Source organism: Sylvia atricapilla, chromosome 2 (assembly GCF_009819655.1).
Source record: "Sylvia atricapilla isolate bSylAtr1 chromosome 2, bSylAtr1.pri, whole genome shotgun sequence".
Taxonomy (NCBI): Eukaryota; Metazoa; Chordata; class Aves; order Passeriformes; family Sylviidae; genus Sylvia; species Sylvia atricapilla.
Genome location: NC_089141.1, coordinates 104,276,099 through 104,290,485, shown reverse-complemented (window position 1 = coordinate 104,290,485; position 14,387 = coordinate 104,276,099). Strand labels below are relative to the sequence as shown.

Genomic DNA, 14,387 nt, shown 5'->3' with positions numbered 1-14,387 from the left:
CTCTAAATAAAATCATCCTCACTTCCATGCTATAAAACTAGTGGGTCTCCCATATTTTATTAGTTCATAGAATATTTTGTATTGGAAGGGCTCTCTCAAAATCATCAACTCTAACCTCCCTACAATAATGAAGGTTGAGGTTTTCCTGGTTTCACTGGTTTTTTCCTATTTCTGCACTTGGAAAATTTGGGTCTCCAAATTACACAAACATTTATCTTTTTATTTTTTACAAAATGATTAGTTTCACATCTTATGTGGATAGCATTTTGCATTTTTATACTGCCTTTGTAGAGACCACCTAAGGTATCCTGCAGTGGTCTTAAATAGTACAGCAACTTTTCTGATGCAAATGGCTGGGTTTGTATTTTCTGTTCAGCTGAACACAATTACACAGTTACACAATTACAATATACTTTTATGGTGACAAATATTGTGAGATACGAACTGCTGAAGAACTATCTGGGCTGCCAGCAGAACTCCCATCCTAGTCTGGGATTTCACCCACAGTCTTCACAGCACCACAACATCCTGCACAGTAATGCTCCATCTGTTTATGGCTGGCAAAATAACCCTCATCATTACTACTGCCCAGCTCAACAGCTGTAATAGTGTAATGAAATACAAAACCATTTAAGGCTCCTATTGCTGTGAGATAAATGCATGAGTTCAATCCACATAACTCCTTCTATACAAAGGTGCATCCCTTTGGAGTCTTTTATAATGGGTGGAGAGTAGGGAAAGGGAATCTGGGTGTTTATGTGGACCAAGAACAAGGGGGTTTTGTCAATCACTCCTCCATGGGTCTCTGAATAATTTTCACTGCTCACAACAGTTACTGATGTGCCTCTTGTACTTGTGGCTCATGTTACCAAGTAGAGTCCAGTGCTGCCTGACATCCCCACCAAACGCCTTTGTGATGGCCAAAGACAAAACAAGAGTGTGGTGAACTGGGAAAAGAAATATGACAACAGCTGCTTTGAGAGCCAAGATGGATGATGAAGTCTTAGCTGGAGGAAGTGGCTACTTGTGAAGAGAAAGAAACAAAATCAACTCGTACCTTACATGAGAGGATTTTATTTCTGGTGTTAGGGGATGAACACTTCCTGCTAATTCAAAAGGTAGTCATGGAAACACGATGGCTGCAGCAAAGACCTTTCAGACCACTGAGTCCACATCCTTCATGTAGGATATAGTTTTCATACTTCTAACATTCTCAGTATGTTTAACTGGAGCTTAGCCAAAAGACCAGCAAGAAAGTGTATAATTTGGAAATAAGCCAAGACAAATGCTTTTTGATTAAATACACTATATAATTAGTTTTAATTCACTATAAAATTCTCTAGAATTTATCCCCTTTATTGGTAGATTGAAATACACTCCCTTTGGGAGAGTTTAGCAGGAATATTTGTCCTCATGAAGTAAATATGTATTCCCATTCTCTTCCTAGCTGCCTGATAAAACAACTGGGGCAATGATTCCTTTGCCAGCTTTGCCAGTAATCTCTGTGGTTTGCCTGGAAAATCTATGTCTTCTTGTAGGAGTATGAGTAATAACCCAGTTTAAATAATAATTCTGTCTTCCTCTTCTGATTTCACGGAAAACATAAAGTTTCTACACACTAAAGATATGGTGAGAAAACCCCTTGTTTTTTTATGCATAAAATGGAGGGCTATCCAGAGACTATAACATCGTGGGAATTGACCTATTTAGTAATGCTTCATAACTAATTCTTATCCTCCTAAGAAAAGCATGTTAAGTCAATTAAAAGGTTCATGCATATAAATTGCTTGAAGCTATTCAAGGATGATGATAAAAATATACTGAAATTTGTAATCCTGTTGGTAGAGAGGGAAACTTCTTTATAAATGGAAGACACTGGAGTGAATAAAAGGCAAAAATACCATCTATAGACTCATTTGCAAACAGAGACAATCTAAACAGGGTTCATTTACTCTCCTTTAGAATTGTCATAGTCCCAGATACTCAGGAAATGGCAAGGAACAGAATTCCCAGTCATAGACCATGACTATGCCTGCTTCCTCAGATGTGCACAAAGCTTTTGCATAACTCACTTTGCCTTGACAGAGATAATTTTTTTTTCAATGTGTAGTTATGGAAAGAAAGAAAGATGCAAAATTTTTTGTGATTTCAGATGAACTTTGGCCAGAGAAGGGTAGAAAATATCAAGAGAGGTGTTTCTTTGATTTTCAAAAAGTTTTTTAATACTTCTTTCTCTAACTTATTTTATTTTGGGAAATGACCCACCCCAACAAAGGAAGGATTTTTCAAGGGGGATTAAAAATCTGGAAAGGAAATGCAACTTATTACTTTGTGCTCAAAGATATAGTTGGCTTCTCCAAAATGAGACAATGCATGACATCATTGTTACACCAAATATTCCTAAAAAGGTTATTTAATTTCAACCCTAAAAAGTGCACTCATTTCTTAGCCAAGTATTGATCCTTGGCAGATTCAAATCACAAGTGCTAATTATTGTGAGAACAGATTTCTTTAATGTTTTAAATTTAACCCATGTCTAAATTGTCCTTTCCTACCCTCGTGCAAATGTCATTTTTTACAGCAAGGAGGAAGGGAGAGGTATTGCATCTCCAGATACCTGAGTTCTGTCAGAGGGTGAGATGTGTAAACACAACTCTACACTTTATAGGATAAGTCCCTTAGACTCAAGTTAAGCTATCTCCTGTGAGTTCAAATTTCCTTTGAACTCTGCCATCTGAGTGGCCTGTGACATTTTACATGGTCACTGTTTTCTTGTGTCAATGAAAAGCAGTTTGGGCATTAAATTAGAGCCTAAAATCATGGAGGAGCCTGCATGGATTTTACTTGACTTCTCAGCATTCTAAAGCAGCAGACTGAACCCAAGAACTTGGAAAGACCACATGTCAAGAAATTTTCTGTAGATCCTCTCTGATTTTTTTTCTGGGCAAAATATCTCCCCAGATGAAGCAATTTTTACAGTAAACAGAAATTTACTGCAAAAATATAAACAGATAATCAGAAGTTTATCTGTTATCATTTATAACACAAAATACTCCATAAAATGTTTTGATGGTGTACCAAAACTGAAATAGAATATAAATCCTTAGGCCTCTAACAAAATATGCTATCCCAGAACATTTTTTACCCAGCTTACTGTGCTTTCAGCATTTTAAGTTGAGGTCATTTTGACCTTTTTAGCACTTCTATTTTATACAAAGCCAGGGGAATTGCTTGTAAGTGTCACAAGAATAGGCAAAAGGTGTTAAAATCTTCTGAACCATAGAGACAATGGTTTGTTTAGAGTTTGACTTCAATTTCAAAAAAGAAATTATTTTCTGCCATATTCCATGCACCTGTGTCATTCAGATGTAATGGTCTCGAACAGGGTACTAACCCTCATGAATGACTAATGCCTGCTGTACCCATACTATATTATTCTATACTTATATAGTAATTCTATCACTAACCATGATAGAATCATAGTTTACAGAAAGGCTAGCTTAGTTGATTTTGGTTTTTTTTGTTTGTTTGTTTGTTTGTTTGTTTGTTTTTGTTTTTGTTTTTTATTTGTTTGGGGCTTTTTTTTTTTTTTTTTTATTTGGGTTTTTTTGTGTGTGTGTTTGAGTTTTTGTTTATTTGTTTGTTTTTTAATGTACAGAGGACTTTGAGTTTATATTACAGAAGCTGGATTGAAGAATCATCCCAGGTACTTGGAGGGCCATGCTGGGAATTCTGCCCTGTGATTCATCAGAAAAGTCTTAACCACAAAGCAAGTTTACAAAGAAGTGGTCAGTGTAACTGTGGAAGTAACCCAGGACACATCAGGATTTTCACATAATCTTACATAAACAGAGGTAATTTACTGAAACTAATGTGGAGCTGATATTTCCTCATTCCAAGGTGCTGTGAGGATAACCCAGGGGTATGGTGAAGCTATTGAACAGCCACAATTAACCTCAGATGTAGGATATCACTCTTTAACATTGACCAAGTCTAAACACTCTGGAGATGAACACTTGTTTTATATCTGATCATGGTTTTGATTCAGCACTGTGGTGAAGAACATGGATTACCTTTAAACATTTCACTCCTCTCTCTCCTGTGCTCACACAAATAAAAGTAATTAGGTAAAAATCACAGGTTACAAGAGAAAGTAAGTAATTGAGAGCTAAATTAAACTAGTATCAAACTGTTTAGGAGAAAAAGCTAATTTCCATCCACCTCTCAGTGATGGTGTAATAAACATTGTAACAATACCACAGAATTACTGAAAACCCATAACACGTTTTTATCCTTCCTTGTAGTGGTCCTTATTACAGGCATTAAACTCATTCATGAAAAAACTCATTGATCAAAAGGTTATAAATTATGGAAGTAGATTAAAGATGTACACAGGTGTATGTGTTTGCTTAAATTCAAGCTGCTCTTACTGCCTTATTCAGATTCTTTAGGTTAAACAAAGTTTTCTTTTGGTTTGGTTTGGTTTTTTATTTGTTTTGTTGGACAAGTAACTCAAAGTTTTGAATTTTCCCAATAGAGGTTCTCTGTAATTAAGACTTCATCAGACTTTTCAAATTTGATTATTTTTAACTTGTGGAAAAATCCTTTCATTTGTTTCTTAAATTTTTCCAAGCATGGTCTCAGTCTCACTCATGATCATTACCATTGCCTAATTAAGAATAAATGAATTTTATACACAAAACCAAAAGAAGTTAACCCAATACAATAGCATACTTGACAAAAAATTACAGGCTATTCCCAGTGCTGTGAAAAAAAAACCAAGTAATATTAAATCCTACTCAAAAGTTTTTATTCATGAGCATTTTCATTATTTTTCATTATAGTTTGAATTCATATAATGGGAAAATAATAAGGAAAAACAATATTTAAGCATAATTTACCATGTTAGAAATACAGTATATCTGAGTACTGAAAAGTAGCAGAATCTTTCCAAAAAGGGGGAATGATAAATATTTGGTAAAAGTCCATTTTTATGATGATAAGATTAATTGAAAAAAATTCAGGTAATCAAAATATATAGAATTAAACATCTAATGTAAAGTAGACCACAGTGTTCTTTCATTAACCATATTTAGGTAGTACAGGCCAAGAAAATAGTGAGAAATACAGTTTCATATTTTAAGCACGGGCTTACCTAATACAGATTTTCATAATAAAAGGGGTCTGTCCTTGCCAATAACAAAGTCTCTCCAAATCTCTAAGTTATTAATACTGTTTTTTCTTGATTGCAGAGTAATTATCAGCAAAAGAATAAATAACATAATACAGTAAATCTTCTATTTAAAGGTTCCAAAATCAAGAACTTAAAAATATTAGGTTTAGATGTGCACACAGATCGAAATAGTACATGCAAAGAATAAGACACAATCTGCGTACATGCAGTTTACTCTGAAATATTTAAATTGTACAGTTTTGGCTTTCTGCAACTACAGGATAAACCTTCAGATTATAAGTATATCTGCCCTTTATTAAAGTATGAAACATTTCATATGACTTACAAAAATGTTATAAAAACCTATTTAATCATCCTCTATCTTTCCATCCCACCCTGAAAGGTAAGAGTCTATTCAAATCCTATTTGCATATGACAACATTCCTGAAAACAGGCACCATTAGTCTTGAGACCTGCTGTCATTAACAAAATTCAAAGAAGAAGATCTCTATGCTAGAAAAACAGGATTTGAGAGAAATAGATCTAAAAATGTTCCTTGAAAGTTATTACCTTTGTTGTTCTTTTAAAAAAAGTCCTTTATAATCACAGTCTGGATGTTCTTTTGGTTTTAAACCAAACCATTATAACAGGAAGCTTGATATAGATTGACATATTATGATAAACAACTACCACAATTTGTCTGGATCTAAACACTTGCAGAAATGTTCCTGTCCAGGCCACAATTTCATCTGAACACCAGGTACATTTTGAGCAGGCACACACTCACAGGTCCCTCGTCTTTGGGCACTGCATCTTTTGGCTCCTTCCCTGCTGTTTCTGAGCAACTTGTAATAGAGTGTTCCATGGAAGAAAGACTTCAGGCAGAAGTCCAGAGAAAGAGGCAAGAAAAATGTGACTTATCTCTCAGCAGGCTCTAGAGTGTGAAATGACAGTAGCTAACCACTGTGGCCATATTGCTTACTGGGAGAAACAAAAAAGAAGTCTCCTGGTATGGAAAAGTTTTTATTCAAAATAAATCCTGTATGGCCACAGCTTCAGCAGTCTTCATTAAAACCATGCGACTGAAACCCCTAAACACATAGAGTAAAAACCCATGGATTTAGACCACACAAACTCTTCTTCATAGATGTCTGCACAATCACTGACAACTAAAGAGAGACTCCACAGTAATCTGAAATCAATTTACATTACAAGAGTCATTGGACATCAGTGTCTCATCATTTGTCACTATATGAAACAATCTAATATTCTGCCTTGGCAGGTGTTCCATCCAATTATTGAACACAAATTGCAAATCCTTTCCTTTTTCTGAACTTCTTCTGAAGTATGGATTTGGAAGAATAGTGATCTCTAGTATTCCAGGATTCAATCTCCGTGATTTAAAATGTTGCAGACACCACTCGTAACATGGGGGGGGGGGGGAGAAAAAAGAAAAAAATGAAAAATGCTCCACAGTGTTTAGATGAAGGGACAGTAAAAGGGGAATTACATTAAAGAAGTCAAAAGAAAATTGCTTTACGTGTTCAAAAATTTGATGGTGTAGATTCATCTAAAAATGAGGAAGTCAGAAGTAGAAGAAATGGATGAAAATACCACTTGTTTTCTGCACCCACACATGGGGAAAAAAAGACCTTGACTGATGGCAATCCCTTGTGCAAAAGAAGGAAAGCAACTGTGAAGAGATCTTGTTCTTCCTCATGCCATCAATGTGCCTAAATCTTGTAATTTTCTTCTATAGCATTTGTGATATCTGCCCTTTCTGGACATCCCTCTGAAGATCCACATCTCACGTAATTTCCACATCAGCCTTCTCTCTAGCAGTCATGTAAAATTTTCTTACCCATTGCCATAAAACCTTATTACTAAATCTGCTTCTTTTAAAGCAGTTTTTGCTATCAAAAATCCTTCATGTCGTCACCAAGGCTATCCAAAATAATTTTATTCTCTCATTATTCAATCTTTTTTTTTCTTTTTTTTTTTTTTTTTTTTTTTTTTTTTTTTTTTTTTCTTGTTTATATATCTAAACATTTTGCCTTCCTAAATTACTTCAAATGAAAAAGGTCCAACACAATCCTTTAAAAGGTGAACCTTTTGCTGGAAAAAAAATGGAAGCTTTGTTTAAAAATGGAAACAAAACTTTAAAAAGATCCCCTCAGAAACTACAGTGAAAAGTTTTGACTGATCTGATTTACCTTGAGGTTTTAGTTCATGAAAGCTTTTGTGATTTTGATGTTTTTTAATTCCAATTGAATAATATGGGGGAAAAGCCCCTGTAGGACATGAAAACTGTCAGTAGTTATACCGCCTTGTATAGGCAATTGATTTTAAGTGGGTATGTACACTGCCACTAGAAAGAAAGAGCTTTTACTACTTTCCCTTCATCTTAATCCTTTTTATTGACCAAGTTAGGAAGGGGTTCACTGATGAAACAGAAATGATTAATGAATTATCATGTTTTTAATAGATTCAGGATAAAAGCATAAATATCTAGTTCATAGCTTTAACTTCCTCCCTCCTGCCTCATGTTGCCAATCTAAGAATTTGGAGTATCGAGTAACTTGTATTTCTGGATAGAAATATTTTTTAGAGTTTAGCTGTGATAAATAAAGTTTAAAAGGGTTCAAGTTTTCAGTAAAGGAAATTCTTAACTAGACATTTGAAAAAAAAATTGTAAGCATTATTTCATTGTCTGATACTGGGCTTTAATCTTCATTAGCAAATGGATGAATAGATGCAATTTTCACCTATTCATTTACCTATCCAGAAGAAGTATTTCGTGACATTTGTACCACCTCCGGAATTTGGGATGTTTGCAACAGCTGTTCTATAACTAGCACAATCCTTTCTGCAAAGGTGATGTGTGGTCACAGCAGAGCTGACACAGGAACAGACAGAAGGTGAGATATTTAGGGCAGCACTCAGAGCCAGCCAAGATAAATCATCCATCTCCGTCTTGGATTATCAATAGATTGTTGCTCAGCTATTGATAGCATAAAAGAAACCAGACACCAGATCCTTGCTAATTAGGGCAGGATTTGTAGTCATTTGGTCACCATCTTGTTGTTTACAGGACTCACCTACCATCTAAGCCTTTGACAGAGAAGAGGTCGTAACCCATGAGTTAAGATAACGTGACCATCTTGAAAATGACCCAAGGAAAAGTGACATAACCTGATTAGCTCTCATGAATAGAAGTGCTTTTTGTCTCAGACTGTGTTGCTGTAAAAAGGCAGGATTATTGTGCCTTCCACTGTTTAGGTCATACATACTTGGAAAAAAAAGCCATGTATTTTTAACATAATTCCAGGTCCTCCAAACCGCTGCACCATTTTCACATGCTCACTGTTCAAAATGGAGCAGCATTTTGAAGGTTGCCTCATGAACTTAAAAACTGGTATGTTAGGAAAACTTCAGCATAAGCCTCAGCTGGATGGTGTTTATCTCTGTCACACCAAATATGTGATATCTCAGTATCCAGCTTCATGCCAGCAACCTTCACCCCTAAATGAGAATTAGTATTTGAACTACTTAACTGTATTGGTATGTGTGCAGAAATAGATGACATTTTCATTTTTTCCTTCAAAGGATAGCTGTATTGGCTCACTATGGAGTTAATCTCACATAAGTTTATCAAACATAAGATGAAATGTAAATCACTTAGACCAGAAGTTTTAAAACTGCAGTTTTAGATATTCTGAAGTATTGATTTTTCCTTCATATCAAAACTCATTCAAGGAATATTAATATTCCCAACTTTTTTTGAAGAGAAACTTGCAGTTTGAATAAGATGTAAATAGCTACCACCCTTGGAAATGAAGAAAACTAGGCTACCCGTATATTTTGCAGCGTAAAAGTTGAAACTAAACATGCCATTTTTCACCAAAATATTGTTTCTCATTACTGAAGAGAAGTGATGGGCCTGAGGGCCTCATGCATTACAAATCTCATGTGCTTTAAATTGCTAGTAAATGACTTGGAGTTTTGCCTTTAGTAGTTTCTGCCCAGCTCAGCATTTATTGCTTACAGCTGAATACAGCCACCTAAATCATCCATCACAATTTTATAACCTACTGTCACTTTCCATTTCATATACCAAAGAACTGGCACATCTTCAGAGTGACAATGGGTGAGCACACTCTACCCACACTGAATAGTTCTGTATGTGCAGCTGGATGCTTTTAGCACACAGGGAAAAACACCCGTGGGTTTCAGCCATCAGCCTTTGACCCCCCCTGAGGGGACAGAGAGCCAGAGCAGAGCCTTGCCCACAGGATGGAGTTCAGAGCTCCAGTTGCTTACAGTGACATGAACATTTCTGTCCCTCATTGACTCCACACAAGAAATAAGGTGAAACTTCAACCAGCAGTGCCAGAGACACTGATGATGATGGAACATTGAGCAAACACACCTGGACCTGGTTTGCATCACAGGCCAAGATTTTGCCATCTTTAGTCTTCTGATTCCCTAGGCAGAACTCAAATATGAGTCAAAGTCCCTCCCTAGATATAAAGTGTGTTTAGCTGGAGTGAGCAAAATGTCTGGTTTTGGCACTTAAGTTAGGAGGTAATACCAAAGTGACCAAATATAGAAAGGAGTAAAATTCAGATCTGTGCTCCAGGCTGGCATCTCTTTATTCCTCTGGGGCTACTGAACAGATCATGGTCACAGAGGAGTGGAGAGGTTCAGTGGCTCTGGGTTTCTGGAGGCTGATGGAGTGGTAAACAGCAGAAATTCAAAAGTTTCAGTTTAGCCAGGTCCAAATTTGATATCAGTATGTTGTACTCGTAATTTTGCTTCAGCACTCTCTGCTGAAGGTTCTTTTGCCATATACATATTTTCTTGGGATACAGCCATGTTGAGTCTAAACCATCTAGTTTATGGGCTTATTTCAAAAGGGTTTAATCCAAATTCCTAAAATGGATTTTTTTTTTCTCTTCTCAAATTTCATGTTGTCCTTGCATAACAGTAGCAAAGTTCAAAACTCTGAGGTTACACCTTATTACTTCAACTCTGAGTTTTATGATCACCGACTCAATCTGTAGAATTTTCCTGAAAAAATTCTTCAAATTACTGTTTCAAGTAAGTACAAGCTTCATTTTACTGTCTCATCTGTTACCTTCTTAATAGCTGTCATTTCATACTGTGTTGAATTGCCTTTTTTGTCCTTGAATGGCAAACTAAATGTATAACATAATGGACATTTCCACATGTCTGTTATCAAGTAGCATTTTAGATTATTGCAAGCACATTACCTCAACAGCAGAAGCAAGTCCTGTTGGCATAGAGTTGGTAAAAAAATCCAACGAGAATTACAGAGATTGTATCCAAATGGATATTACAGACAAATCAAAGGCTCCATCAATTTATGCAAGTTACAAAGTCACTTAGATACATGCTTAAAGAGAACAAGGAGCTCATTTCCCTGTCATGTGATTGATCTGCTCTTTAGATGCTGTGGTGATGGATGCTTAGGGAAAGGGATACATAATTTTACTGAAGACACACTAGAAGTGGATTTAAAAATGACAATCAATTATAATAATCACCATTAATCATTAATGAATTAATAATTATTTAGTAACTAATCACATTCAGTATTAGCTATTCATTAACTGAGAAGTTTTAATCAACTAATAGTTTATAACTATTATTATTAATTACATAAAAGCAATAAACCTCACAAAGGGATGTTTTTAATATTTTTTAAAATTTATTTAATATTTTTTTTCATCTTCACACTTTTAAAGAGGGAAGCCCCTGCTCCCAATGATGGAACCTTTCCTTTGGGGCAGTACTAGCCTGCCACAAATTAGCCCCTTATCCTTAATTTTTCCTGGCTAATTAACTTGTTCCAATGGAAAAAAATGCATTAAAAAAAAACCAAACCAAACCAAACCAACAACAACAACAACAACAAAAAAGCCAGTCACTGAATTGGTACTTCAGTGTTAGAATACAGCCTTTGGCTTTTCCAAAGAACTGAGTGTCACTTCAGGAAATTTCAAGACACCTTCAATAAAAGCCCTTCAGAAATCTTCTTTTTTTCAAAGTTCTAATGTATACACCTTTAGCTTTCTAAACTTTGAGACTCTAAATTTTGAGAATCAAAAGAATTTTCTAAATTTTGAAAATCAAAGAATGTGATGAGCCACCCAGAAATCAGGATATTTCATACTTTTCAACATGATCAGGGTCTATCCAGGCAGAGGCAGTCTGATGCATAACATATCTCACAGATTAATTTGTGGAGAAGTGAAGAATTGCTGTTTCTTCAAAATATATCTACAGCTTTGCAGGTATATGTCAGAGTTCAGAGACTGTATCAGGTAATGATATCTTATTTTCTCTGGGCATAATACACAAATCTTAAATATTTGTGAGTCATGCTGAACATTCAGGCTGTAAAATATATTCATAAGTTCAGGACCCTTCTTCATGAAGACTTCACTGAGGAAAAATAATGTTGAACTTTAGTTAGGGAAAAAAAAAGTTATATGAATTTCCATTTTTTGGTTTAAGATGCTCCTGTTCAATAAATTCATATGAAAGAGGATACAAACAAAAGGAGGGTAGATATAATAAAACTGGGAACTCTGATTTCAGAAGCCAGTGTGTGTTACCCAAGGTTAAACTGTGTATAAATGCATGCCATTCACATTTTAATATGACTTATACAATTTAGTTCTATCAAAAGACCTTGAGTTTCAAAAATCAACACAGAAATTTAGAGAGCTATATGATGACTCACTGATTTAGGAAAAAAAATCCCAAAAAACCAAAAAAGCCAAACCAAAACCACAAAACTAAACACACAAGAACTAAATATGCTCAGAACAAATTCACATTTTTACTTGGTTTTCTACAAATAAAAAGAAGTTTTAAATGATTCTAAGAGGAATGTGCCTGTATGCATGTTAGGTGACTAAGAACATGAGGGAGGTCCCTAGATTTCCAATTAACTATTGAAACTCCAATTCCGGTTGTAGTTTGGGTAATCTCTTTTTATTCAAACAATAGAAATGTTATAGCCATGCTGGATTCCAGCTATGTTTGTTCATCTCCTGTTTAGACCATAGTAGCTTTTCTGGCTACACCTTCATTCAGAGAGTGTGAAAAAAAAATATAAGGAATAGACATGCCTGGTCCACAGCTGGTACAAACCAGTGCAGCTTCTCTGTCTTCAGTGGAATGACACCAATTTATAGCAGCTGAGGATCTGGCTCTTGAAGCCAAGTTATGAGCCAGATGAGCACAATGGGATGCAAAAAGAAGGCATAATGTGGCCATAAATTTGCTCAAAGGCTCTTCACATTTCAATGATAGTCTCTTTGTAGAATTCAATTAGCATTGCTGTTTCTACTCATAAAATATATGCTCTTCCTGAATTTTTTTTTTCTTCTTTTACACTTTCCAGAGGCCAAATCTTACAGCTGCTGCTGAGGCTAAATTCTATTGATTTCACAACATGCCTTCAGTATGTAAGCTGGACTATTTCACAGAATTTCTATGCTAAACAATATGTACTTGGAAAAGCAGTCTGGAAATATTCTTTGGAGTGCAGAATCTAACATTTTTCAGATGTCTCAGTCCCTCAAAGGCTCAACCCACAGCACTGCCTCTTTTCAGTCATTTCGGTTTGCAATTTATCAATTACATTTTATGTCATGTTAGGTCTTGTGTTCTGATGTATTAGAAAAGAGTATTTGTTTGTGTGAAGCATATGCTATAAATCAACAAACAAGAAAGAGTCAAAACCAAGTATCTTATTTACTGTGTGGTAATAGTGAAAAAATAAAAGGAGAAAATGACACTATTAGTTTTTCCAATCTTTGTTATAAAGCAAGGAAAAAAACAATTTAAAACATGTTTGTGATAGCATGCCATTTTGCAAACACCACTGCCTTCAAAGGTTTATTGGAATTTTCAGTATGTGTAAAGTTCAAAATTAAGAAAAACCAGATTCAAATCCCAGCAATATATCACCAATGTATTCATGCATTTTCCTGCCAATTTCATCCTAATAGCTGGTTTGAGCCTTTTGACTGAGTCAACAGCCTAGGAGGAGCAGCAATTGTGACATTCCTTTCTCTGTTCTTCCTGGGCTGGAAAGTCATGGCAACTGCAAAGGTCAGATTGTTGTTTTCCTTACATGCTGCTGCCACTTGCTGCTTTATTTAGGTGCTAAATCAAGACTCCTTGTTCTTCCTACCAGAGGAGTATCTGCATCCCAAGAGTGGCTGACTTTCTCTAGCCTCTTCTGTGTACCATCCAGAAAGCTTTTCAAAAACATAATGCAGGAAAAGGAGAAAACCACAATACCTAGCACCATCCTAATATTCCATTGAGGATTTATTTTTTTCCAATTACATCTCAAATTTAATTTTTCACTTTGCCTGTACAACTTTTTCTTTCAGTTCATTTATTTTCACCCAGATGTTAACACAACAGGCGCCTCATCTCTTCGCTTACCTTTCAGATTCCTCAGCACCCTTCCTTAGAGAGCATCCAAATACTCTAACCAGATGGGTTAATGGTATTACAAAGGAACTGAGAGGAACTTTAAAAATAGTGGACTAGCGTAATTGTCTGGATATGAACCTTTTTAAGAGCATCAGAAAAGAAAATTTATATTTATTTTAAAATAAATTTAATTAAAAATAAATGTATAATAAAATGAATTATTTGTTATTTATAATTTTTGTGTCTAACATGTCTGTTCAGTTGTTGCCTTTCTACTTTGTCTTTAATTTTTTTTTGCAAGACCTATGTCTTCCTTTATATTCTATGGCATGTGGAGCTGGATGTGAGTGCTTCCCAAAGAGGGATCATCACAAAATATGACAAGTAGCAGTTAGAGTCCAAAGCAGTTCTTGAATTGGGAACATAAAATAATTAAGATCATTCCAAAAGAAACTGCAAGAGCTGGAGGATGTGATTACACTCCTACAACACAGACCACTGAATTGTTGAAGAGGGGATACATCACAAGGGGTAATATTTAGGAAAAAACAATCCTTTAAAATAAAAAATCTGTAGTATGTTGGGAAATACTTGCTCAACATAGAAGGCTTCAAAAAGCTAATTTTATAACCAAAACTAAAAAATATGAAAACTTTCTTAGAAACAAAGCAAAAAATTCAACCATAATCGAGTTAAAAATATTCCATCAGGAAAAATAAAGATAAAATAAATA

At 35.2% G+C, this 14,387-nt stretch overlaps 1 protein-coding gene across 1 annotated transcript in view; it reads right to left on the bottom strand.

Moving 5' to 3' along the window:
• The window catches only part of IL1RAPL1 (interleukin 1 receptor accessory protein like 1), a 306,788-nt gene that overhangs the window by 42,972 nt on the left and 249,429 nt on the right, over positions 1–14,387 (bottom strand). The window lies entirely within an intron of this gene.